At 57.0% G+C, this 22,369-nt stretch overlaps 1 long non-coding RNA gene across 1 annotated transcript; it reads left to right on the top strand.

Annotated features, from left to right (window-relative positions):
* The first annotated feature begins 344 nt into the window (after nt 1-344).
* LOC110360897 (uncharacterized) lies at nt 345-21,871 on the top strand. The gene is made up of 3 exons (XR_002417115.2): nt 345-728; nt 12,663-13,002; nt 18,700-21,871. It is a non-coding gene; the product is annotated as an uncharacterized LOC110360897 (long non-coding RNA).
* Nucleotides 21,872-22,369: the final 498 nt, after the last annotated feature.

The following is a 22,369-nucleotide window of genomic DNA, read 5'->3' as shown; positions in this document are numbered from 1 at the left end:
GTTGCGGCCCCGCTTTGTCCCGGGCCCGGGGTGGTCCTTCTCCGTCCAGGTGGCAGAGTCGAGGTCGGGGCGGTGGAGGGACCCTTTCACTGCTCGGTTTTACTCAAGAGCAGCCTTTTCCCTTTTGCAAGCGGGGCCCGGGAGCGCAGCCTCGACGGGAGGGTCCGGTTGCGCCCGCCGCCCCTGTCACTTCCCCTCCCCGGGCATGTCGGCTTTAATCCTAGGCTTGGCCGGGGGGGCGGCTCCGCCACAGACCTGCCCGAGCGGGGTTACCCCCGGGGCACCGTCGCCTCCCCGACGGGGCGGGCCGGCTGCTGCGGGAGGCTGGGTCCGGGGGGGCCCCGGGCTGAGCAGACGGGCCAGTCCCCGGGGACAACGGCGGCCGTGGCGAATGGCGCTGCCCCCCGGGGGGGGTGACCCCTGCCCCGGCCCCACGCCCGGTCTGTCCCAGCCCCGCCGCTCGGGCTTTGTCCCCGCCGGCCGCCCCGTCCCTCCTCCCGCCCTCCCCCGCCCTCTCGCCATCCCTCCGCCGCCGGCTCTGCCTCAACTTTAGAGGCAGGTCCCGGAGGCTCCGGGGAGAGGGAGCGGGACCCGCACCGGCAGCGGGTGGAGACATCTAGCCTCCGTCCCGGGCCGAGCCTCCTCCCCACCCTGCCAGCCTGGGAAGGATGTGGCGACTCGGAGCCGACGGCCACCTCGGGCAGCACCGGCCCCAGCGGGGCGAACAGGTACCCCTTTCCCGGGACCCTTCTTCGGGTCCTCTCCCCGTGTCCCCTCCACGGGGTCCCCCCTGTCCTTCCCCTCCCTGCCCGGGGAGCTTTGCCCCGCTGCGGGCCAGGGGCAGCCGCTCCACCGAGTTTCCCTCCAAGCAGCCGGGAGCATCCCCCGCCGCGACCCGACCGGTGCCCGGAGCCTCCCGGTCGGGTTGTGGGGTTCCTACGGGCAAGGACCGGCCCCCCGGGGGTGCAGGGTGTCTCTCTCCGGGAAATTCACAGCCCAGACTCCCCAGAATGTGCGAGGTCCCTCCCGGGTTTGCAGGGCCCGGCTGCAGGGAGTGGGTGCGGGAGGAAGGGGAGGCAGGAGGCAGAGGAGAGCGGGGGCGCGGTGGAAGCCCCCGGGGGGGCCCTTTCGGCTGGCTCTCTCCATTCTCCGACCACTCTCATGACTCAGCAGTTCCGTGCCAGTAATTTACAGTAATTATAAAGTGGGAGTGGGCTCCGGAGTGGGTCTAGGGGTGAATTTGGGGCTGGGAAGGCAGCGGTTCCCTGGGCCGCAGGCAGTAAGGATTGATCCTGGGGGAGCATCCAGACCTGTGATGGCTCCCAGTCCATGGGGGGTTGCATGGGGCTGAACCCACTTTGAGGTGTGGGTCCCCTTTGGGGTGCAGAAGTTGGGGTGCTCGCGTGGGCTTTGGGGAGCGCTGGGGTCGCGTGTCATATGCCGAGGCAGGTTCCTGCTCTCCCACCCAAACCGCTGGGGTTTCTTCATTACTGGTGAAAAGGGGACACAGATCACGGCTGCCTTGGGGGCTCCAACATGGGAGCAAAACACCCCCGGGTGTGCGGCACAGCCGAGGCCCATTTTATAAAGACCTGGGTTGGTTTTTCTCTTTGGTTATCTAGCTGTATGAGTGTATGTGATATCATAAAGCTAGAGAACCGAATGTAAAAACCCGCTCGCTGTTCTCCGGGAGAAAAGCCCTGCCCTCCCGCAGGAGAGGGGCTCGGCGGCCACCGGCCTCCCCCAAACGCCGGCCCCGGTGCCTTCAGGGGGAGAGCGGCTGGAAGCCAAACGTGGGGTGGAAATTTCAGTGGGGTTTTGTCTGTAATCATTGAGGCCCAGATCTAGTGCCCATGCCTGGGTGATTATTTTGCTTCCAACCTGGGGTTCCTCAGGCTATCTGCAAACCCAGAATCTTTATTTTATGATTTTTTATTTTTTTCCCGCTGTGGTTTTAATTTCCGCGCTGACAATTAAGCTCGCTTGCGCTGGGTGTGCCGGAGATAAAGGAAACGGGGCCAGCTCAGAAATAACCCCCAGAGAAACCCTGTTTATAACGAAGTAGAAGGAAAGATGCTTAAATATATTACTGCATGCAAATTGTAATTTAGCATAAACCCGTTTCCGAGGCCAGTTTATCTTCTGGGGAAGAGAAATAAATCATCGTCGCTCGTTGGTTGTTCTGCATCTGCAGAGAGATTGCAGCTTTGTTCTTCAGAGAGGAGGATTTGGGAGCACCACTCATAGGGTACCGGTGCTCCTCCAGTCTCGGCCTCCCCACAGTCTCTCCGGGACACTCCCGTGCTCCCTCTTTGCTGCCCGTGGGTTGGGGTGCTGGTTGCAGACAGCTCCCTAATTCCGTCCTGCTTCCTCCGGCTCCTCTTGGTCCTCATGGTGCCTGGAGAGCATTTTTGGTGCGAGGGATGCAGGGCTGAGCCCGGGCTGCCTGGGGGCTGCGGGGGCCGTGCAGGACGGGGAGGGCCACATCCAGCCCCGATGGTTGATTCTGGAAGAGGGGAAAGGCTGGAGGTGCTGACCCCAAAGGCTGAGCGGTCCCCACTTTTTCCTGGGAAGAGCAGGGAAGGGATTTTCAGGTGCGTGTTTTGGGGTGCAGCGACCAGCCCCCTGCTCTCAGGCATTCAACAGCGGTCAGTGGGGAGGTTCCACAGAGGGACTCGTGCTTAAACCACTGCAGGATCAGGCCCTGGTCTCACCGGACCACCCGCCGGTCTCCTGTGGGGACCCGCATGGCTCAGCCCAAGCAGGGCGGTAGCACCGGGGCACATGCAGTTCCCCCCCTTGCTGCTCAGTTCTTCAGTGCATCAGTTCCCTGGCTGGGTTGGTGCTGAGAAATGACAAGGGAGGGAGCATCAGCTCCAAATATTAAAGGCTTGGTGCCCCGATCCCTCGGCCCATCAGCCTGTCTGTGCCCTGCTCATTTGGCTGGGGTTTCACTGCTCCCTGCGGTTGTGGCTCCTTTTTTGGCTGATATTGCTGGAGAGGAGGAATTTGGGGTGCAGGAGGCAGGGGGGCACATTCCTCCATCTCAACAGGTCTTGCTTTGTTCAGGAAAGAGAGGGGAAGATTTCTCACCCCAGATCTCTTTGATCCCTGGCACTGATTCTGCACCCCCAGCCTGCTCCAACACCCTGGACTTGCCCAGTTTGGGCCTTTTTCTGGACAGGGAGGATGTGGACCTTGCATATAGTGTGGGATAAAGCAGTGACAGCCCCTGTACACCACAAAATATGGTGTGGGAAAAACAGGAGATGATTCCTCATATGCCCTTTGGCTTGAGGATGGGGACAGGGGTGCGGGTGCTGAGATGTGCAAAAGCTTTTGCTGAAGCACAACGCGGGGCTGAGGCGTTCGGAATCACGGGCTTGTCTCCTTGGTGGGGACACAGGTCCCTGGGAAAAATGTGCCCCATCCAATGGCCGATGTCACCCTGCGCTCTGCTCACGGGGCTGGATGGATGGGACATTGGGCCAGTTGAAAAACCTTCCCCAGCTCCCCGTTATTTGCCCCAAGCTCCTCCGAGGGCCAGCAGGTTTCTGTCGGAGCAGGATTTCCCTGCTGGACCCACTTCCATCCCTTTGGCCATCTCGAGATCTGGACCAGCCTTGAATCCTGTAGCTTCGTGTACGGGTTTGGGCAGCAGCTGCTTGCACCAACCTCCCTGTATTTCTGAAGCATCAGTGGGAGCCCCTGGCTGGCGGGAGAAGCGTTTGAGCAGCATCGGGGCCGCGTGGGGACAGCCGGGAAGATGCAAAGCGGCGGCCGAGCAGCAGCGGGAGGGATGCAGAGCGCACAGCACCCAGGGCTGATGCTGCACATCAGCATCACATACCCCAAACCACAACAGCACGTACCCCAAAATCCCAGCTGGGAGCGGAGGGGGAACCGGTGCAGCCTCTGCTGCACTCGGGAAACCTTCTCCTCCCTCCTGACTACTTGTAAACCACTCAGTGAGAATTTCTTAAAATAGGTTCCACTTTAAGGACATATCTGCTGAATACCATTAATTTTCTGGGGTTCGTTAAAAGCAAACTTGGTATCATAGCAACTGAATCTATTCCAGGGAAGCAGCCAATTGCACCGTGCGGTGTGTGCAACCGAAGGCGAGAGAAAGGAGCCTTTCAGGTTTATTCTTGGGCTTGTGCCTTTGCAAGTGAAGTTTTAATTTTCAGTGTTTTATTCCTCGCAGAATATTTTATAAATTCTCCTGGCAAATGTGTCGGGAGGGGAAAACCACTGTGTTGGCAAATATTTGCAAAATCGCCTTCATTCCGTGCGGTTCGTGGGCAGCGGCGGTGGCAGAGGGACGTGGCGGGTGCTTGGTATGGATGCGGCAATTCACCCCCATGCTCGGGACAGCCGGGCTCGTCCCTCCAGGATTGGTGCCACCAGCCCCTGTGTCACCCTTGGGAGCGATGCCGAGCGTGGGCATCTCTGGATCCCGGACCGCCCAGCGGGATTGGAGGCTGCTGGTAAAGAGGACACTAATCCCCATCTCATTTCCCCGGCCTCGCTAAAGAAATAGTCATTATTTTCCTTTTAATCCCATCTCTTTCCTCTTTTCCATTAGGCCCTAAGCTGCAATCTTGTTTCCCCGGGGGATGTTACGCTGAGGATAATCTCAGGCGCTACCGGGGTGCTCGGCCCAGCTACTTTGGGACAGGGGGTGGTTTGAGGGGTCGGGCATGAGTCGGGGGCTCTCTGGTCCTTGTCCCTGACATGGGGAGAGGAGCTGGGCTGAGCATCCTGGTGCTGGCACTGCAGAGCAAGTTGGTGGCAGTGGGGTGCTCCCCAAAACCCTGTCCTGGCCATGGAGATGGGAATAGAGAGCTGGTGGCTGGCGGGATGCTGGGGTTAAACCCACATTCCCTGGGTGAGGGGGTCCCTTTGCTGACCCCTTCCTCCCACCGCAAGCTGGTGATTTTCTAACTTGCTAGCAGGGAGGGAAAGAAAGAAGTAATTTATGATAAAAAGTATCACGTAAACAGACAGAAAGGGTAAAAACCCCAGACAAAAACACATCCACGAGCAGGAGAAAATGAAAAACACTGGTGTGTTTAACTTCAGGCCGTTTAAAAATCACCATTGAACAGGCAACGGTAAATAACCATTCCTTCCCATCAGGTGTGTGTTGCTGCGGTGGCGGAGCTCCCGTCTTTTTACCCAAAGCTGGCGGGGGATGGCCCGGCTGGCTCTTTAGCTGCTCATTTGTATAGATGTCAGGAAAAGGCTCCGACCTGGATAAACCAGGTGCTGGTGGAGGAGGGAGACCCTGCGCGCAGGCCCAGCTGCCCCAGACATCGGTCGGTTCTCTGCTCCAGCCCCACACGATGCGCTGGAGCTTTGCTTTCTCTCTCTCTTTTTTTTTTTTTAATGGAGAAATTATAATTTACAGTTTAATATCTTCATGTTGCTATGGAAACTCCATGGCTGCGCTGGGTGGAGAAAGCAAAACCAGCCGGGAAAATGGCAAGATTTGAAAGCAAGAGGAGCGGGGCGGGTGCTCACTGGGGACCCGGGGAGGGATACAGGGGGACCTGCCATGTGTCGGTGATGCTCAGGGTGCTGAAGATGTGGCCTTTGTCACTGCGTCACTCCTGCCAAAGCCAAACCCTTTGCTCAGGCTCCTTGGTGAGTGATTTTTCAGGATGCTCCAACCCAGCAGCGTGTGCCGAAGCCTTTCCCTGTCCCCACAGCCGGAATCCTCCCGACGCAGGGAAAATCCCCCAGGGACTGATGGTTCTTTGGTGGGGGACGAGGTTTTGTCGAGTCCCCTCACTACGGGCACACGTGGGCATCGCCCACCCCAGGGAAAAACTGCCTCAGCCCCAAATGTAGGTCACGCACATACGTGCAGCATCACATCCATATGTTGACTTCAAAGAGCCGGAGCTCGTCCTCGCCGCTAACAAACCCGCGTGTGGCGGTTAAACAGATCTGCGTTTCGAAATGGCGAACGTGGGGCATATGCGTTATGGACCAGGGGGGTCAGGGGACCCCCCCCGCCTGGCACTGGGGCTGGTGATCATGCGGAAAGAGTAGGGTGGCAGCAGAGACCTTGTCCCCCTAATAGCCAGTGACAGGGACTTGCTAGTGGCGATGTCCCTGCGTCGGGCGCGGAGGGAGGATGGAAGGTGTGTGATGTCCCCGCTTTTGTCAGAAAGTATCTATCAGAGCAGCGGGGAAAGGTCAGCGGGAAAAGCACGCGGGAAGGCACGAGCGGGCCCCGAGGATGCTGTCCTGTCCGTCTGTCCTGCTGCTAACGCCAGGCAGTGATGTCCCCCTCCCGCCCCCAAGGATAGCAGGAGATAAGCTTAAAAAATTCCAGATGCTTAAATAAAAAATAACAACTCCGGGTTTCGCCGCCTTCGTCTTCTGGTTCCGCAGCCTTTGCGGATGGTGTTTTCGTGCCTGGCTCCGCCGCCACCAGAAATGTATTTATTTATTTTTAATGAAAAGCACGATGCCGGTGCTATTCTGGGGCTGGGCCATGGCAGACAAGGGAAGATGCTGGGGCTGGCGGGGGGGCTGTGCCTGTGCCACCGGCTTCAAGGAGCAGCCCCCCCTTCTCGAGCGGCTGCGCGGCGAGCGGGGCCCCGGCGGCTCCCCGGGAGGCTGAGCCCAGACTTTCTCTGCCCTAATTCCCTGGGAAACCAGGCGAGGGCTGATCCTTGCATGGCTGTTTATTGTTTTCTAGAAACCTTGGGTTTCTACAGAGCTCGGAGAGGATTTTTTGGGGGAAAGCCGCATACTGGATGTTGGGGGATATCGAGGTGTGATGCGCCCCAACTGCCCCGTCTGCGGGGAATCCCATCGCTTCGTGTGGCAGACGGGGATTTAATGTGGAATATTTGCTCTGGGAGCATCAAATGCTGGTTGTGAAACAGGGACAGAGGAGCTCAGGGTGGTGCTGGAGCGTTTGGGGTCCGCACGGCTGGGTTGGAAATGGGGGGATGGCCACGCATCCCCTCCTCTCGCTGAGCCTCTGGGTTTGCAAATAAGAGACGGGCGCTGGTACCTTTTGGCTAATTTCTTATATCAAAATTGAAGCATCTGGGTAAAAGGGAGACGCAAAAAGGGACGAAACCCCCCACCAGCTGCAATATATCAGCTTCTAGCCGGGCACACCCGCACGCCCGGGCTTGCACACGCGTGTGCACGACGCAGCCGAAGCCGGTGTTGGGGGCCGGCTGCTCCGGGAGACGGGGGGCGCGAGTGGCATTTCAATGCAGCGCAGGCGAACAATGAGGTGTGTTTTTAAGGGACTGTGAAAGGGATTTTTTTTCGCTGAAGGACTGAAAAGGCGGCGGGGGGGGGAGCCGGGCAGCCCCTCCATTAGCTCAGTGCAGCAGCGAGAACAGCTGTGAAAAGAGCCCAGGCCTTTTTCCCACGCCCAGAGGAGCGGAGCGAGGGAAGGAGCCCTCCCAGCGAGGTCAGATCCCATCACTAATATATACACAAGGCTGTGCCCTCATTCACGTCACCCCGGCGCAGGTTTGTTTAAGGCACACACACATTGACACTAATTTCTCCTCGCCCTCGCTCCCCCAGCCGGCCCCATTATGGTCCCCGCTGCATTAAACCCTCCCCGTGCCCCGATGACGGCTGGCGTCACCGAGGCCTTGTATTTTTTATTCCCCCCCCCGGTTCTTTCTCCCAACACCTGACCGGCAAGGTCAAGACGAGCTGCCCGCGCCGCGGCAATGGGCTCTGGCCAGCAGCTGCTGCGCCGGGGCCGGCTCGCAGGAATGCGCCGCAGCCACCGGGTCCTGCAGATGGGACCTGGCGGGGGTTTGACACCGGGGACTCAGCTGGTGGAGGTGGATGGGGGATGCTGAGATGTTGGGGGGGGTGAAGTGATGGTCCCCCCTCCCCAGTCCCGGCTCTGTGCATTTGGTGATGCCGGCAGAGGTTTGGCCGCCTGGCTGCGCGTCGGGAGGATGAGGCTGTGGGTTTGTGCTGGGGACAAGTTAAAGGGTTTGGTCCAAACCCCCCAGGCTGCAGTTTCCAGAGCCCAAATGGGGAATGATCCGGTGCTGCTGGGGGCGCCTTGGTGGTCCGGTCCTGGCACGATGTCCCAGCAGCCAGGGGCACAGGGGCGATGTCCTGGTGCCAGGCGGACTCTGCTGCCCCTTGGGGTGCTGAACCTGGGTCCAGGTTGTCCCCGCTGCCACCGTCCCCATCCCCTGCACCCCAGCACTGGTGGTGGCTCTGGGGGACATTGCACAGGGCTGCCGGGGGGTGCGGGATGCGTGAGAGGCTGTACACTGGGGACGTGAAGGGGATCGTCCCCTCCTGGCTGTCCCATGCCAGGTTCAGCCACAGCTGGTCCCATTCCCCCTCGCACACGGTGCCGCCGGCCCAGCCAGGCATCTGCCGAGAGACGGGCAGCAAATAAATCAGGTCTTGTTTATTCTCGTGCCTGGGCTTGGTGTGTGAGTTCATTTGAAAACGTTCTGCCTTAAATTACAGCCTAATAAATCAATACCCACTTAGCGATGCAAGCGAGCGGGAGCAGTTTGCACAAAGAATTAAAGTTGCCTCCATGGGTCTTGGGCTTCACGAAGGGCGAGGGAGTAAGTCCCAGCAGGAGCGTGTCCTGGGACAAGTGTGCATGGCTGGAACACGCGTGTGCATGGCCAGAACGTGGTCATGGCTGGGACATGTATGTGCATGGCTGTGCTTTACTGAAACATGCATGTGCATGGCCAGGACATACGTGTGCATGGTTGTGCATGGCCTAGACACGTACGTGCATGGTTGTGCATGGCTGGAACACACCTGTGCGTGGCTGGGACATGTGTGTGCATGGCTGTGCTTCACTGGGACATGCATGTGCATGGCCAAAATACAAGTGTGCACGGCTGTGGATGGTGGGAACATGCTTATGCGTGGCTGGAACATGCATGTGCATGACTGTGTGTGTCAGGGACGCGTCTTCGGGCAGGTGTGCGCTGTCAGCTGCCCCACTCAGGGACTCAGAGCAGCCACAAGCTAATCCCATTCTCCCCCAGCTCCTCTGACGAGGGATTCCTCTCTAAAATTGACAATATGGTTCCCCCCATCCCGTGCCCACCCGCCTCTGCCTCTCGGGCGCTTCGTTGTGCCCCCACTAATGGTTTTCCCTGAGCATCCTCCTCCCCTCCATCCCTCCGCTCACACCTTTCACTTGTCTAATCCCCTTGTATTTGTCTGGGCCGCCTTCCAGGGCCACCCACCTCTTTATGGGGCCACTGCTTAAGTAAACGCTGCCTTTGCTCTGTTAAACGGGGACTCCTCCTCAGCAGAGCCGGGCTTAGCAGGACCGGAACTTTCATGTGCCGCTCGCCATTCTCCGGGCCTGCCCTTCGCCTCTTGGCACGGCACCCTCCATCCTCATCCTCTTCCTTCCCAGGGTTTCAGGGCACATGGTGCTCTCGGTGCCCAGCATCGGGGTACCTGCAGCCCTTGGTGCCATCACTGCTGTTCCCACCAAAGCCACCCTTGACAATGCCCAAGGACTTTGTCCCTGTCCCCCTGGTTTGTGGCAGAGCTGGTTTTATCCCTCCCCCTCCTCGTCTCCCTTGCCAAGCCCTGACACTTGATGGCAGCCCATTCAAAATGCATGGGCTCCCTCTTTCCAAGAGCCCCGGTCCTTTTGAACTAAAAGGATTTTCTCAGAGGCTAAGTTCAAATGTATGGCCGTTATTTATTTATCACCCCTCTATGTATTATTCATTTATTTAAAAATGTATGGCAGCTGGGAGCCCCGTGTTTAATCACCCCGCGGATGGCGAGGGCCAGGTGGAGCCGGCCCCTCGCTCCGCCGCTAACCTGGCGCCGTGGCTGCCGCCGCCTCGCCAGCATCACGCCTGATTTACCACGAATCTGGCCCAAAACTAACCCCAAGCCCATGCCGGGCAGAGCAGGGCGGCCGTGCCCAAGTCTGGTGTTTTGGGGGGATGCCAAGGACCTGCCGTGCCCCCTGTTGCGGATTGCGGGGTGTAGGTGCATGGGGTTGTTGTCCCCTCGGTCCCCAGGGTGGCTTTTTGGGGTTGGGGGTGGGGATGTGCTCTCCTCGCCACCTGCCTGGACCCTCCAGTGACCCCAAGCACTGTCCCAAATTGCCGTCTGTCCCCAATATGAGGATGCAGTGGCCAACTGGTGTGCGGGGAGGTTGGAAGGGGCTGGCGCTGGGTTGTCATAAACTAAAAAAGAGGCAAAAAAAGGAGGAAATGGGCTGTGCTTTGCTTTCCCTGGCATCACGGGGAGGAGGGGATGCATCCAGCCCTCTCAGCATCTCCTTGTCCCTTCAGGGCTTAGTGCAGGGGTGAAGGACCCAATTCCCTCCCGGGAGGAACACAAAGGGTTAAGGATGATTTTCTCCCCCCCATATACCCCTCATGAGCCCCCACCATCCTTTTCCAGGCTGGGACACTCGCTAATTGAGACAGCTCCAGCCCCTGCCTCCCTCCTCTCCCCCCGGGGCTGAGCTGCCTCTTCCCAGGGGGAGCACATTGTCTGCTCCAGCCGGGTTGATGTAATCCCTAAACCCGAACAATACTTCCCCACCCCGCTCCTGCTGAAAGGGTATTACTTGCCCAATGAGATAATTACTTCACAGGCCACCCTAATCATCCCCCTCCCTCCAGCCGCTTTCCCTGATGGGCGACAAGCAGCTCCCAGCACCCGGGATGTGGGTTCAGGGTCCCCCGGGGTGATACTGCCGGAGATGCTCACCCTATGTGGATACCCCCAAAACAAGCACTAAATTATACTGGGGGAGGGGGACGTGCTGCTGAGATGCCACCTCCAGCCCCATGGTTGTTGTCACCTCAAAATGCCACCTATGCGGGGGGTGTCCTGGGATGCGGAGCCTGGGCTGGTAATGCCACTGATGAATGAACCCGCACCTGCTGCAATGGGGTTTGGGCTTCTCCTGAAGTTATGTCCCTGTTGTGGCCTCGCTGGGAAGGGTCAGGGCTGGCAGATGTCCCCCGAGCACCCGGCAGCGAGCACAGACCCGTCAACAAATCAAGAAACCAATTACCAGGCTAGAATTTGGGGAAATAAAACTCTACATTTTTAATTAAATACCAGCACTTGTGCAGAGCTGATTTAAAAACGAAAACCAGAATTTCAGCAATGGAGAAACCTTCCCCACCCTACAGGAGAAATGTGAAGAGTTTCCTCCATTGGTTTAACAGGAAACAATCCTGGTTTTCAGCCCCGCGTTGTGTGGGGTTTTTGCTGCTGGAGGGACCCCGCACTTGCTCCTGCAGAGCGTGTGTGGCCCCGTGGCGTTAGCATGTCCCCGTGAGCACACACGTGTCCCTGTGAGCACACACGTGTCCCTGCGCATGCAACGACAGCTGAAATGCCAGTTTTCCCAGCCGGATGGTGCCAGGGCTTGCTGTCCCCTCCCAGAGCAGCCAGGACATGGCAGAGCTCCCATGTCCCTTAATTACCTGATGTGCTGGAATTGGGGACACTACAGGAAAAGAGACCTGCAGAAATTAAAGCCTGGTTCTTATTAATCCAGCTCTTTGCAGCTCTGGCTAGGCTGGAGCTGGGGATTATCCCATCCGCCTTCCCGCACGCCAGTACAGTGAGAGCAAGGCGGACGGAGGATTAATCCCCCACAGGTTTTGCTGATCCCATCCCCAGGAACGGTGGCTGGGGGGGTTGTTGGGGCTGGAGCCGGGCAGGGGGACACGGACCCTCTGCCACTGCAGATTTGGGTTGCGCTTGGGGAGAGGAGCTGGCGTTTGGGGGGATGCTCGTCGGGATGCTCGCCAGGACCGGGGCCGGGGTTTGAGCGACAGGTCCGGCAGCACCGTGGTCACCAGGCTGCATGTCCCCAAGTTCCCAGCAAGGACTTGTCCTCCCGCCCCGGTGGCACAGGGACCGTGCAAGTCCAATGCTGTGGCGAGGGACGCTGCCCGGCTCCCGCCACCGCTCCTCCCCGTCCCTTTCTTGGCCGATCTCTTCTGACAGACAAACACCGGCTCTTTCTCCGTCACAAAGTCCTTGTCCAGCCAAGCACACAAAGCGGATCCATTATCCGATGGGGGACAGAAAGGAGGGGCCGGGGGGGGGCTCGTCACCGCACAATGCGCACAAGTGGCGCGCGGGGCCGCCCCTATTGTGTCTGGGCAGGAAGGGCCGGGACCCCCGGCGTGGCCCCCTCAATGGCAGCATTGTGTCTGACCCCCCCGTCCCCTTGGGTGTCCTCTTGGTGTCCCCCCGCCTCCATTTCCAACTGCGCGTCTGGGGCAGCGCCGACAGTGCCCCCCCATGTCTCTGGTGGTTTTGGGGTCCCCACTTCCCATTGCACACCCGAGCGGTAGAGTTTTTGGGATGCGGGACTGCAGAATGGGATGTGGGATGAAGGATGTGGGATGTGGGATGCAGGATGTTGGATCCGGGATGCAGGATGTGGGATCCGGGATGCAGGATGCAGGATACAGGATTCAGGATACAGGATGCAGGATGAGGGATAGAGGATGCAGAATGCGGGATACAGGATGCGGGAAGCAGGATGCTGGATGTGGGATCCAGGATGTGGGATGCAGGATGTGGGCTGAAGAAGGTGATCCGTGTGTGTTCGCAGGCGATCCCTGTGGTTTTGGATATGACAGTATTGCTCATTTTATTTTTTGCAGAGGAGAAACCCGCACTTTGCTTTGATCAATGTGCTCCAGCAGCATCTCTCACCAGGCTGGGGATGGGGTGCAGCATCCAGAGCCCAGGGGAGGAGCCAGGCCAACGTGGGGAGACCCCAAACCCCGCAGCACCCTCGCCCTGGACACCAAAGGCTGGAGGAGCCCTGTGGGTGCCTTGGAATGGGCTTTCCTGCCTGCCTGGCATGGGTTTGCAGTGACAAAGTGATACGTGACCATCGGGCACAGGCTGATTTGGTCACATCCCTTCACACCTGCGGAGCCTGGTGAGGGACGTTCTCCCCCAGGGATGCTCGAGACCCCCTCGTCTCTCCCGGTTGGGGTAAGTTTGGACTTCTTTTCGTTTTCCTCGCTCTTTTTGCGAACCCAGCACTGGGTTTTCCCTGTAAACCCCACTCCGGGCTCTCACCAGCGGGGGTTTGGGGGGAACAGCACCGGGGAGGGGGCACCCACAATAGGTGGGTTATTCTTATTGTTTTCAGTGGAAAAAATCTCAGCTTTTGTCCCCATTTTATTTATATTCCTCTTTGCAAACATTCCGTTTGCCTTCTCAAATCTAGTGGAAGACTATTGGTAACAGCTTCTGGTTGCCAAATAATTGATATTTTCCCCCTATTTCCTTTTTAATGTACATCTAAAAATCTTTCCTCCGTGACTCAAAACCATCCTTCTCTGTGACTAAACAGCACAAGGGAGAATCTTCCTCCCCCACCTCTCGCTTTGCCCCCGGCTGGGTGCGCAGCCTCCCCCACCACCCCCAGATCCTCCTGCTCTGCCCCATCCAAACCCCCCCAGATCCCATTTTTCCTGGTGGATTTAGCCCCACAAGCGGTTCCCCCTCCTGTTTTGGGGTAGCGGTTGGATCCCACCCCCAACAGCACTGGGAAGGGGGTGGAGAGGAGCGCAGCCCCACAGCAGCAGCAGCGTCGCATCCTTGGGAGTCAGTCAAGGGAGAAAAGAACCCGACATCCCCCGCGGTCCTCGCTCCTCCGAGTTTTCACGTGACAGCGAAGCTGTCCGAAACATTAGCAAAACCAATTTAAAGATCACATTCACATTTCCCAGGGTGAGCCTGGCAGCTGGCGCTGCCACCGTGCCCGTGGTCTCAGGGCTGGTTCACCCCCAGATGCACGATGGGGAGATAAGGAATAAAGATAAAGAGTATTATCCCCTGTTTTCCCCAAAAAATGCCTGTGTAGAAGTGGTTTTGGGTATCTGCTTATTGAGGTTGGATGTTTTCTTGCTGGTTTTCCTGCTGGCCGGCGCTCCAAGGGTGATGCAGGATCCTCTAGAGATGGGGCTGGGATGCTCCCATGGCCATGTTCATGCTGATTTTTTGGGGAGTGAGACATACGTCTCCCTGAGCCCCCATTGCTCCCCATTGCGCACCCGCTCTGGGATGCTGATCCCTGCATCATCCATCCACACGGAAACCGGTGCCATCCCACCTGGAGACGCTGAGATACCGCGATGGAGTGGGGATCCCCAACTAAGGAGAAGGGGCACATTAACACCCTCAAAATTATGATGCTCCATCACTTTGAGCCCCCCTTCCCATCCGTTTTTGCTTCATTCCTTCTTCCTCCCTGCTTTTAGACAGCTTCTTCTTCCTCAGAGTGATATTAATACCGGTTGATGTGGGTTGCTGGTGCTGGTGCCCGGCACAGCCCTGTGCCCGACGGGTGCCCCGAGCAGACGCTCAGTGCTGTGGGCAAAGCCGCCTTCCTCCTCCTCCTCCTCTCCTCCTCCTCCTCGTTGCTCTAAGATGGCCGGCGGCCCCAAAATGGTGCTGAGCATGAGACGCCATCTGCAAAGCTGGTCCCACGCCCAGCCGTGGCCTTTTTATGCAAAGGGGAATTAATTAGATTTGAATATGGTAATTAAGCCATCAAACCCCGCCGCTGGGCGCTACGAGCTCCCTTCTTTTCTTCGGGGCTTTCTTCTCACCCCTCTCTCCCGCCGCCCCTTAACCCTTCCCCCTCCGCTTTTTGCACCCAAAATACCGCTCCTGCATCTTAATGAAACGCCGTGTCTGGGCGATGCCACCGCGACCCCGTTCACTGCGCCAGATTCCATCCGTCCTGGGGCTGCCGCCCGTCTGTCCTGGTCAACGGCCGTGTCCTCACCCCCATAATCCCTCCTCCAAAATAACCACATGCTTGTAGAGGGATGAGGGCAACACCCAAAAGAAGTAGGATTTTGGCAAGAAATTGGTCTAAAATGTATTCCCCAAAGTCTGGGCTGTATTTTAAGCCTCTCCGATCCTTCACGTTCCAGATATTGGCTTATTTTTGGTGATGGATCCACGTCCTGGCGTCACCCAGGTGCTGCCCTTGCCTGATGCACAGGGATGGGTGAAGCTGCTTTTGGGCATTTCTCCCAAGGTATTTTGTGACAGGAAGGAAAATAATCAAGAACTGAAGGTGTTTTCAACATCTGTGCCTAGAAAAGGAAGTTTTTTTAAACTAGGAATTAAAGCTTTTGCCATTTCCACAATACTTAACAGGGCCCATCTCATCACCTTGGCCCGTAACCGCTGGGTGAGGAGATGGTGCAGAGACCGGAAAACTCTTGGAAAGAGGGATCTGCACGGAGGAAAAAAAAAACCCTGGAATATATTTTATACATATATTTATATTTATAAGGAAAATATTTATCTTTTTTGTTTTTCTTCCCACTCACCTTGCAAAGCAAAGGGAGGAAATTGGGAATACCTGCGGGAGCTCATCAGAAAAGCCCCCGGGCGCTCTCTCAGCAAGGCGTCGAGAACTCGCATCGGCTTCTTAAAAGCAACAAAAAAAACAAATCGGCCCCAGAATATCTGCGACAGGGTCGTTTCTGGTGGAGCTTTTCATTGTACCAGCAGCTGCTTCCACTGGAAACAAGAAAATGCTGAGATTGTACATATATGTTGTATATACACACATATATGGTGTGTGTATACATGGTGATACGGTGCATATGGACATACGGTGTTGGTAGGAGGTTTTGGGGGTTGAGAGACAAGTCAGGACAGGGTGATATGGTAGGAGATGGGCAGGGAGGATGGAGAGCTCTGCAGACATGGGGTTGGTACCCACCGAGGATGCTCAGGGCTGCGGTTGGCACCAAAGCTCAGCCCCTCCAGGCTGGGACAGGGGGTGACAATGCTGGCGGCACCAAACTGGGAAGACCCAAAGTTCTACAACCCCCTGAGCATCCCCGAAGGCCAGAGCTCATTAACCGGGGGTCCCGCGAGCAGCACCCATGGCAGGCAGGCGGCTGCGCTGTGCGGGGCGATGAATCTCCGAAAGCTCTTCCAGCAGGATTTTCCTGCCCTTCCCGCTTTCCCCGCCCTCCCGTGGCCTCCACGTGGATTCCCCCCGGCAAGGAAAAACAAGCCAAGATGCTTTCTTTTGTCTGCACCACCGCTCGGCTCTCTGGCTCTATCCACCTCGGCCTCCCCTCCGTTCCCAATTTTCTCCCTGTCCCTGTGGTAAGGGGCAAACCTTTTTTTTTTTTTAATTATATTTTTTAATTATATTTTTTTAATTGAGAAATAATGTTGGGGAAGGAGGGATGGAGACGCCCCAACAGCCCAGCCAGGTTCCGACCATCCCAGGGTAACCCCAGGGGTTTCGTCCCCAAGCAACCCTTACGATGGCCACCCCAGCTCACTGTGACTTGTTATTCCTTAGAGACCTTGCCAGCCATTTCTGCCACTTCTGTGCAAAATATATATATATATATTATATATGTATATATATATATAAATAGCAAGTGATGGATGCGCTGGTGAGAGCTCTGCAATGGGGGAGAGAGGCGGGGGAAAAGCGGGGGGATGGAGAGAGCTTAAAAATTACAGTGGGAATTAGCAGGAGCCTAAGCTGTTGTTTGCGCTGCCCATTAGCATCTGCCTATTTATCTGTCACCAGATCCTCGTGGCATCTATCCATCCATCTGGATCCTTGTCAGTCTGTCTGCCCATCTAATTATCCATTAGCATGGCAAAGCCCCCCCCCGGCAGCGGCCCCAGCCGCGAGCCCACCTCTGCTGCCCCCTCGCCATCGTGTGGCTGCCCCACCAGCAAAAACAACACGGGAGGGGCTGCAAGGGTGCGGGACGTGGGCGCATCCAACGGGGATGTGGGAAAGCAGTGCTGGAGCGGGGAAATACGGGGGGTTGTGTTGTGGGGGTGTCCGGAGGGTGTGGATTGTGTAAGGATGTGTGTGTCCATGCAATAGTGCACGTGCCTGAGTCGGTATATGTGCACAAATTGGCATACATGTATCTGTGCATGCCATGGTATACATGCACAAATTGGCAGATATGTGTATGTCACGCCACAGTATCTGTGCACAAATTGGGATATGTGTGTATGTGCACAGCGCAGTATATGTGCACAAACTGGCATACGTGTATATGTGCACATCACGGTATACGTGCACAATTTGCTATGCATGTATATGTGCACACCACAGTACACATGTACAAATTGGTATATGTGTATGCACGCATGTCACGGTATACGTGCACAAATCAGGATGTGTGCACATGTTCACACCACGCTATACATGCACACCACCCTTCAGCTGCTCACGGATGCTCCATCTACCCACGGGGAACCAAACCGGGCAGCTTGTGCCACGCCATGCCGTGTCGTGCCGTTCCGTGGGCAGCGCCGGTGCTGGCGGCTCTTTGTGCCCGCGCCGCCGCATTGGGTTTCTTTGTTCGCGGCGCTGGGCAGGGTCCCCCCTCCCCGCCTGCTCCGCGGCCCCCCCGGCCACCGAGGAGCAAATCAGCGGCGTTTGCATATTCAGAGCAGGTGGGGGCCCATATGCCTAAGATGCACCAGACAAAATTAGCCACCATAATCATAATCAAGTGTGCCGTTGTGTTGGGGGAAGGGGAGAGCCTGGCAGACAAGGCTGATAATTATGAAGCTCAGCATGTGCGCAGCGTTTTTTGCAACAATTATGCCGAGCTCAGCAAGCCGGCAATGATGCTCGTTACAACCACCCTCCGTCACCCGCCGGCGGTTTGCTCCCAGGAGGGCTGTGCTGGGCTCGGTCCTCATCGTGCCACCGTTGGGTCCTGTCCCCGTTGGTCGAGCTGTTTGCAAGCTGGTTTGTGGTTTGGTGGAAGCTCTTGCTTGGGCATCCCCTGGCGAACTGCCCCTGTGCCCCAACCACCTCCCCACAACCTCCTCTTGCAGCAAAACCCCTGTTTCCCACTTGGATTAAACCCACCGTGCCGAAGGCATCTCCAAAAATCATCATCCCCCAGCCCGTCAGCTCTTGCCCTGCACAGAGAGCAACACAAACCCTTTGCACAAAGGAGCTCTGCAGCTCCAGCTTCACAAAAACTGGTTGATTTTTGCCTCCCGGGACTTTCCCATCCTCCTCTGCTCACCCCACCATTTGCAGGGGCACGTTATCCCCCACGCGTCCCCCTCCGCAGGCTGGGGACGAGGGTGGTGGCAGGAGGTGACACTCCAGATTCATCTCCAGCCGCCAGCGCTCGAGGGACCCGTGTCACGCAGCATTTCCCTGACCGAGCCCTGGGGAAGGGGAAGGAGAAGCAGCCGCGTGTGCGCAGGGATGACGGGAGATGCTCCGCGAGGACCAGCTGCGGGAAACGGGCTGCGCAGACACGGCTCGGCGTGGAGCATCGGGCAGGATGCTCAGTGGCACCTTCCAACCCGTGTCCACCAACACAGGAGGAAAATAAATGACTTTTAAACAGGCTGGAAGCTGCTCCAGCTCAAGCCAGGGCAGGGTTGGTGCTGGGGGAAGCTCGTGTTTCCCCAGGGTGTCCCAGTGCAGTGGGGACAGAGGGACTGTGGCTGTTGTGGCTGTTCCCCTAGAAAGGAGCTCAGCGTGCATAAAAATCCCAGCTCCACTTTCCCCAGCATCCCTCCTCCTCCTCTCTCCCATGCGATATTTGGGGGTCAGGGTAGGCACAGCCCTAGAGAAAACCCTGCATGAAGCACAGCTCTGGGCTTAAACAGCCCCAAAAGAGGATTTTTTTTCCCATGCAGGGCAGTTTCTGGACACCCCTGGCATCCCAGCACCTTTCTGCTCGTTACCTCCCAGCCCAATTAAGCACCGAACCAGCACAGAAACACCCATCGGCACCAAGGGATTGATCTGCTCCACGCCGGGATCAACTAGGGGCTGGTTTGCTCCAAATTAAGAGGATTTATCAGCAGTGACGGCAAAGCTGGGAAAGGACCAGTTTGGTCCATTTATCCCGAGCCATTTCCCAGAGTCCAGTGAAACAGCCCCATAATCTGGTTTCTGCAGGATGGGGCAGCAGGTGCCTTTGGGGATGGTGTGTGGGAGCAGCTCCACGTCCCAGGGGACTGAGGGTCCCTGAAGAGCCGCTGGTGTCCATGCCTGGGTGTCTGGTGAGTTGTTTGGGGGATTTACTGGATGTTTTACGCTGTTTTTTCCCCCAAGAAGCGAGGGAGATGTGAACATCAGCAACTCCCCATCACTCGCCATCCGATCTGCATGGAGCGGCTCCTGCTCTTAGCCAGGGGGGAACAGCGGCATCGGATTCAATCAACCAGTTTCTGGAACATGTGGGAATAACCGAAACAGCCCATATTGGGCTCATTTCCCACCCGCAGAGATCCGCCACTTCAGCCCCTTTTTTCAGCAGAGTTTGAAATAACTCCACAGGAATTCATGTTCATGCCCAGTCCCTTCTCGCCCCAAATGACCCATCAAGGAAAAGTTTACCCTCTGTTGGGATTTTACAAATCCTGTGCCTTCAGCCGTCCTCTTTTTGTCCCAGATGTGAAGTTTTCCCTGGTTGATCTCTTTCCTTTTTTAAATCATCTGCTTTGGAGCCCAGGATGCTTCCTCGAGACATGAATGGGCTCCGGGCAGCCCCGAATCCCCCTTTGGGTACCAGGGCTGCATCACCCACAGCATCTCCAGCAGGAGCTTCAGATGTGATTTTTGGGCTGTGAACTGGACCCAAAAGCGAGTCAGGGTGTGTTATTCACATGAGAGATGCGAGGGGCAGGACCCGCCGCTCCGCACCCCCAGGGCTAAAGAGCAGCAACTCTCTGGACTATAAATTCCCGAATTCCCTGGATGCCCCCAGCCCGGCTGTTATTGAGATGCAGGGAACAGGGGGAGAAGGTGACCGCCGACTCCATAAATATTAGCAGGGCCGACGGGGCCGGCGGGCGCAGACAAAGCGCCCATTGAGCCGCCGGCGCGCCGACCCAGCTGCCGCGGGGAGCCGGGATGGGGGTCAAGGTCAGAGGTGGGCCCTGCTCGGGTTATTTTTGGCGATATGAGGGGTCCAAGCCTCTTTCCTCATGCCCATAAAATTAATAAAGCGAATGTGCCCATGGGGGATACGGGTGCTGATGGCGGGAGGGGAAACTGAGGCAGCATTGCACCAAGGGGACGGTGCTGGTGTCGTTATCCCCAAGGGACCCTTTTTATGAGTCTGCTTCATACCATATATCCCTATAGAGTTTCAGATGGGACATGCCGGTCCCACTGCACATCGCCAGCGCCCTGTGCCCGGTTCTCCCAGTGCCAGGGGTTTCTCCAGCTGGATGGAGAACTGGTGGTTTTGGCCCCATCTGCCCCCCAGGGCTCAACCCGCTACCACACAAACTTGGGTTTTTAGCAATGTTTTAGTCCCCGTTAAGCAATCCCTTAGCAACGCCTGTTTCCATGGCGAAGAGCAGAGAAACCTCTGCGCTGATGCTGAGCTTTGCCTTAAATTATAATCCAGTTTATTTTTATTTGGGTGCTGCCCCATAGGTCAGGTCCTCAGCACCCATGGGTGCTGCCCACCCTGGGGTGGGCTATGGGCGCCCGTTCTGGGCTCTGGGATGGGCTGGGGGCACAAAACAAGGGGGCTTTACCTGAGAACAGGAGCCTTGCAAAAATGGGGTTTGGGGGCACACTGTGCAGCCCAAAAGAGCAGCAGCGGGTGGGCTCTGCCCTTCCACCAGCCTGACTTTCCCAAAGGGACACGCGAGTCGCTGGAAAGTCAGGATTCCTGCAAGAAAAATCTACATGGAAAAGCGGTTTCCTTGTTCTTTTTAGTTTGCAAAAATCCCAGTGACATCGTGTGCTGCGCTTGGCGCTCGCAAAGAAATGGGGTTAATTCCGCTACCTCTGTCCCCGATGGGAAAACCCTCCGTTTGGGAGCGATGGCGGGTTCCTGGGATGGACCCTCCATGGGGATGTTCCCCCCGGTGTCCACCCCACAGCCCAGAATCAGCACTTCTGTGGGTGCGAGACCCCCGGCGGATCCCACCTGGTGGCTCTGCCCGTCCCCATCTCCCCGGGAGCCGAAGGGAATTCTCCCTCCCCGCGCTTTATTTTGCTGCAATGGTACCAAATCCTTGCAGTGGTTCGTGCCCTGAAGAGCCTTAAAAACCTCCCAAATCTGACAGCCCAAACCAGCTATTGCTCCGCTTGTTTCCAAGTGTTCACTAGCCCTGATTTATTTATCCTGGTTCTTTGAATCCATCACACGCTTTTAATCCCAAATCCTAAGCAGAATGGGAAAACAACCAACCAACCAAACCTGTATGTGTCGTTTAGATGCTTTTGCACTTGTTTAAGGAGGTGGGATTATGATTTCTTCTCACCAAAAGTGCCCCCTGTGCGCCGGGGTCCTGGGCAGGGCTGGAAGAGCCAAGAACCCATTATTGGGGTTTCCAAGCATCAGAACCATGCGGCTCCTCCAGGAATATTTTCCCAGCCCCCAATGTCCCTGTTCGCGGTGGGGGAAACAAAATGCAGATTGTTGGGCCAGAAGGATGAGGCTTCTGGTGCACGGGGGACATCTGTGGGCAAACCCTTTGGATTCTTTCCCTGCTGGCTTGCACAGCCCAAATCTCCCTCCCCGATGGGATTTCAGGGCACCTAACGCTGTTCTTGGCCCTCCGTACCTCTGTTTTGGAAAGCTTTGAAATTTTGGGGGTACTGGATGTTCCCCCTGGCTTAGGACCAGCCTCTCTGGCACTGAGCACCCACTAGGCTGGGCTTAAATCCTTCCCAAAGCTGGACATGAAGAGCAGTGAGGGTGGATGAGGCTGTGGGCAGATTAAGGTCCCCCCATCCTCCTCAGACCCCCAAACCAGGCTCAGTTTTTCTCACGCACACATGGGAAAGGGGCAGAAATTAATCCTTATGGAAATGTATTTAAATTAATTCCCTGCCTGGACACTCAAGCTGTTCCCAGCCTGGTGAGGGCCGGGCAGCCCGGGGAGGAGGGAGGGCGGACGTGGCCCCAGCCGTCACCAAGCTGGGACTGGGCTCACACCAGTTTATCCCATTAACAGGTGACGTGAGTGGTGCCGAGCGAGGTGCATGGACCATGAGGTGACGTCCTGGGAAGCCAGAGGGACACGGAGCCGCTGCCACCGAGCCCCAGGCATCGGGAGAACAAGATCAACGAGGCAGAAGGGAAAAAACCCTCAAGTGCATTAAAGGTGTTGGAAGCCCCTGCTGTGTCGCAGCCTCGTCTGGTGTCTGAGCAGGATTTTACCCCTTTTCTCTTGCAGGACACCCCAAATCCCTGCACAACCCGGTGTCTGGGTGTGTTTCCTTCCCAGCAGGTCGAGTTTTAGCTCACCAGCCCTGTCCCTCCCCACAATGGGGACAATGTCCTGTCCCTTTTGGGCTGGGGGAGGCCGGAGCAGCCCACCTCTGGGCTTGGCTGGT

The sequence above is a fragment of the Columba livia genome, chromosome 27, assembly GCF_036013475.1.
Source record: "Columba livia isolate bColLiv1 breed racing homer chromosome 27, bColLiv1.pat.W.v2, whole genome shotgun sequence".
Taxonomy (NCBI): Eukaryota; Metazoa; Chordata; class Aves; order Columbiformes; family Columbidae; genus Columba; species Columba livia.
Note: the sequence above shows the minus strand (reverse complement) of the source record. Positions and strands in the feature narration are given on the sequence as shown.